Source organism: Pseudopipra pipra, chromosome 1, assembly GCF_036250125.1.
Source record: "Pseudopipra pipra isolate bDixPip1 chromosome 1, bDixPip1.hap1, whole genome shotgun sequence".
NCBI lineage: Eukaryota > Metazoa > Chordata > Aves > Passeriformes > Pipridae > Pseudopipra > Pseudopipra pipra.
The window spans coordinates 89,024,316-89,029,625 of record NC_087549.1 but is presented as its reverse complement, the minus strand read 5'-3'; positions in this window follow the sequence as shown (position 1 = coordinate 89,029,625).

Genomic DNA, 5,310 nt, shown 5'->3' with positions numbered 1-5,310 from the left:
AAGCTGAGGGACTGTGCAACCCCCTTCAGGCCACTGCAGCTGTGCAATCAGCAACCTCTTCAGGGAGGGCTGAGTAATCCTACATAAGGCTGCTGTGCAGAAAAACCCCTTTGCTTTTGGTGGTTAAGGCACAAGAAGTTGGCTTCTGAGTGCCCCTCCAATGTGTACGCCTGGAGGAACAGCTCAGATCTCTGAAGGTCTGACCAGCTTGGTGTGCTGTTATGGAGGATGGCCAGTAATGGCTGTTTTGGGGCAGAGTATAGGAAAAGGGGTGACCCTTCGCCTGCCCTGCTCTGCCCTAACTGTTCCTGTTCCTGTCCCTGTCCCTTAAGGCCTTGGGTGGACACCTCTGAGCAAGGCCATCTGCTTTGCATTGGCAGTGGAAAGCCCTGAAATCCTCCCCTTTAGGGTGCCTAATTTTGTTTATGGGTCTCACCAGCAGTGGTCTATGTTGCCTTCTCTCTCCGCAAAATAAGATCACAGTAGCGCCTATGCTGACATAATTGTCAAACAAAGAAAAGATTGCAAAATGCAAATATTAGATGCCTCAAAGAGATGGCCCAAGTGGTATGTACACCCTGTTATGTCATGCTTCATTTTCCTTGGAAAAAAAGGGAGGACTCAAACCATTGTTTACAAATTGGCAGTCAGATCACTCGTTTGTGTGGTGCTGTTAAATCCAAAAGTTACACCACAAGTGGGTTTGCCCCAATGTTCTCTAACAAATTTATTAATGATGCCTGACAGGCTGTCTATATTTGGGGATGTTCAGTTATTAGTCAGAAAATTAAACTTACAGCTGTATCACCCGTGTGAAAAGAATACAGAAAAGTACATTGAAAAGGAACCATAAAGAACACAAAAATCAATATTGCAGGGGTAATGGCATGTTTACTAAATTCTTGGTTGCTGGGAAAGATTGGCTTTTTTTTTTAAAAAACCCACTAATTTCTTATTGTTATTTTCAGAGTTTAACTAAACCCAGTTGAGTTGCCTTTGGTTTGGAATGATAAAACTGAAATTCATGAAGAAAAATATATGGGAATTTTTATGTTATTACCCAATTTGTTTCTCCCCTTATTCCATAGAAATATTGTATCTCCATGAGTCCCACCTTCCCCCCTTGTGAAGACAAGGGTAATTTTGCCCCTGAGCAGCCTCCAGCCTAGTGAAGACTCCAGTCACAGCTGCATCAGCTCCTTCCACTCCCAGTATTCAAGTGCCACTGGCTTTGGTGGGAATGAGGGGGGATTTCAGTGCCCCTGCTGCAGTTCCCAAAAGGCTGAAAAATGCAGGCAATACAGAGGATGTTACTGTCTGCATGTTTGCCATCTGAGGGTAGATGCCTTATCCCACTGAAATCTCTTGGAGATGCAGTGGATTTCTAAAGCAGTGGGCAAAGTATGCTTGCTTCTGGTAAAACAGAAGAGGCCAATGTGTAGGGCTTTTACTGCCTCAATTTCCCAAGGAATTTCTAATGAGTCAGAGTTACTCTAGTGTTTAAAAGTAAAATATGGTTATGGCTCTCAAATGCAAGCTACATTTAACAACCATATATTGATTTTTTTTCCTGTGTAATTTTATTTCCGTGAACATTTCTGTTTTCTTAATTAGTAGCCTTTTAAGGAGAGATTTAACATCTTCATTATCAGAGGGTAACTTATGAAACAGCTGTATGGTGAGAGAGGCAGAGGCAGAGACAGAGAGGGTGGGAGAAAAAAAAGCATTGGTGAAAGACTTTCTATCTGTACTTCAAGGGGAAGTGTGTGTGCACATGCACGTGCGTACACATGCATACAGACAAGCTGACCCTGACATTACAATTAAGACAAAATAGCAGTGGCAAAGCTGGTGACAAAACTCAGCAATTTCCAATTGCACAGTCACCCTGTAACGGGAAGAACTGTTTACCCCATGTTCCTTATTAAACTGAAGTATTTTATTTAATGAGCATGACTCATGCAAGGTGTTCCCATAAATCATCATCTGGTTTACAAACTCAATAACTAGGCTTCCTGCTATAACTAGGCTGTGCACACCTTAAATTATTAACACGCCAGGGCCTTAAGGCAGATCTTTGATGATGATGATATAAACACTGTGAGGACAAGGTGCTCTCTCAGCAAAAGATTATTGACTCTAATTACCATTTACCACAGGAAAAAGAAAAGAAAAGACAATAAAATATGAGGGAGAATTTAAATCTCAGATTTAATTTTATGAGGAGTTTTAAACCCCCAAACTTTTTGTTGTTGTTTTTGCTGCCGCTGCTGTTGGCTGCTGCTCTTGCATGATATTCTACAGTTGGCTGATCTTGAAAGCATGACAGTTGTTAAGCAGAAAAAGAAACAAAAAAAATAAAACATGAGAGAATGTTCAGTTGATGCTATGTACATTCTTTGAAATGGATGGAAAAAGGCCAGAGGGAACAGAAAATGATAATACATTGGAAAGAATCCCAGCCTTAATTGTTTTCATGTATGTAATGTAATAAAAAGGTTAAAGCACTAATACGCCTGACTACAGTCATTTGGTTTGTAAACCAGAACTGCAGGTCAGCCTTTAAAAAAGCAATTGTACACTATTATTATAGGCTTCAATTTTACCCAGCCCTCATTATAAGAATTCTGGAAGTAATGGTATAGGGGTTGACATGCGGTTATTTCTGTCCAGGTGAAGGAGCAGAGACAGTCCCACATACAACGCACACTTCATTTCTGTGAGTGCAAACTCCATCAGAGAGTGGCACAGTGAGGACACAGAAGCCGGATTCGGCATAGTCACATCCTAACTAACAGATGAAAATAAACGATGCCTTTCACTACAAAGAGGAAATGACTTTCATTTTAAAGGCATGTTTACAATGTCATTGCTTTTTCAACCTAATTTTTGAACCTGTGTTTTTATTAATGCAAACAGCAACTTCCTACATTTTTAATGATCCTTCCATGCTGTTAGATCCCAAAGGTACTTGGCAGATGGTACAACAAGGGCTCACTTTATACCCGTTGCTGAAATAAACCAATTGGGGTTGGAATAGGGTTATCATCCTGCATTATTATGATAATAGGACCATGTCTGTAACTCTATTGGGAAGAATTTTCGCCTTTTCCAACACTAGAGCATCAAAATCTTCCCAATTCTTAATTTTATTATTTTATCTGTTGGTTATTTCTGGGTGGAAACAAGAGTATCCCTAAGTTCACTTCTTATCTGACTGTACTTCGCAGCTACTAATTAAGAGGCTTTTTGTGGACTGATTTTCTGACTTACACATAGCAGTGAAATGAAGGCCAAACTGTACAAAAATGGAGGAATTATATTATTATTTCTTCTAAAAAAGGATTAGAGCTGTGATTTATTTTTCCTTTTAAAAACTAGCGCCTCCATCGCTACCAGTATGTTACAGCAGGAGTCCTGGTTCAATATTAAGTTTTAGTGATATACACTGTGTAGTAAGACACTAATACTATGTTCTACCATATTGAAATACTATGTTCTACCATATTGAAACTTTCCTTGGAGGTCCTCTACCCAACCTCTGATCAGTCGCACTCCTACTTAACATGTGATATATGGCACAATCTGAACCAAAGGTTGTAAGCTACAGGCTGTCACCCTGTGTTTCAGTGTGGAAAGCTTTTACATACTTGTACTGCTTCAGTTCTCTTAGCAAGAGATGCTGCTGTGGGAAATACAGATGTATTTTGTTAGGAACATTCTCCCTCAGTATTGCATAAGACAGAGAGATAAGTGCATGATGCATGATACCCAGCAACAATGAATCCTTAAGTTTATGTGTCCATTTCATCTGGATGTTAGTATCCCACATTCATATCAGTACTGAGAAAAATGAGTTTAATGCAGTGCTTTCACATTCTTTGAAGTTTATTGTCCCAACAATGAACAGGAGATTTATGTGAGTAACTCTTGTTAATATTATTGGGAGTTAGAAAAGCTACATAGTGCACATTGCGTATAAAACATGTATAAAGTAAAAAACACTGCGTGAACGTGTATATGTCAGAGAGATGAATTGAAAAGAGAACGATAACTGAAAGTGTTCACACACAATAAAAAAAAATAAAATTAAAAAATTAACATTTCTTTGTCCCCACAACTCCATTAACAAGGGATATGGCTAATTTTAATTATACAAGTCAGGAAATTCTGTGTTTCCATAGAAACCCCATCTTTCTTTCTCTTCATGCATGTATTTCTGCCTTATCATTACTTGTTCACAGAACATAAATACAACTGCATGGCACAAGTGCTCTCTGGTAATGCTCTTCCATTGCATTGTCTCATGACCACACTGCGGGCTGAATATGCAACTCTGGTCTCGTGTGACAGATTCATTTCAACAGAGTTCCTACAGAGTGAAACTGCAAGGATAGAGCTTTGAATCTGGCCCTGCCCTTGTGTTTATGGTGTTGTTGTGTGATTTACCTTGCCCACTAATGGCATCTTGAGAAAGTCACAAAGTGACGAAAGCAAGTTCTGTGTTGTCCTGGAGTAGGAGCTATGTCAATCAGAGACGAGAAATAACCAACTAATTATTTCCTGGGATGTACAGAAAACAGACTTGGCCACTGATGGAGCTGCCACAGCTGCTGTAAGCAAAGAGGCAGCCTGCTGAAAGCACAGAGAGGGAGTGCAGGATAGCAAGTTTTGTGAAGGCAGTTGAAGAAAAGCTGATTTCCAGGTGTGTTCTGGGCCTCTTGTGTTAACCATTTATTTATGCAAGGAAAGGCTGAAAGAAGAGAGCCTGCAGCAGAGAGCCTTAGCCAGGCCTGCACAGACAATCACTAAGCTTACTTCTAAACTTCAGCTTTGCTTCAGCACTATCCCCTTCCTGCTGCCAAAGTGACCTGCCATATATTGACTTGGTCTTGTGTTCCTGTCTGACTCCATGACTGCTCTGGTTGGAGTGGGAAATACACTCTGTCTATTTTCTCATGTTCTTTGGCAGCAGCATATTGTCTCCTTCCCACCTTCTTCCCCATGCAAAGCTCTCCATATAAACATGCACCTGCCAGGTCTTCCTCCAAACCTGAGACTATTACCTGTTAGAGATGTAGCAACACCATCAGAAAGAAAGATTTGTACACTCTCAAACCAATGGACAAGAATAGCTGTGCAGTTTCATTCTGTCTCCTTACTCCCCCCCTGAAAAACATGTTGGAACCATAATCACTTCTCTTTTGGAGAAAGCCATTTGCAGGCAGCCAGCAGAATTGAGTCCAGCGGCAAGGACACCCTCTACCTCAGAGATCTAATGGCCAGGCTGCACTATGTGCAGGGAGTGAG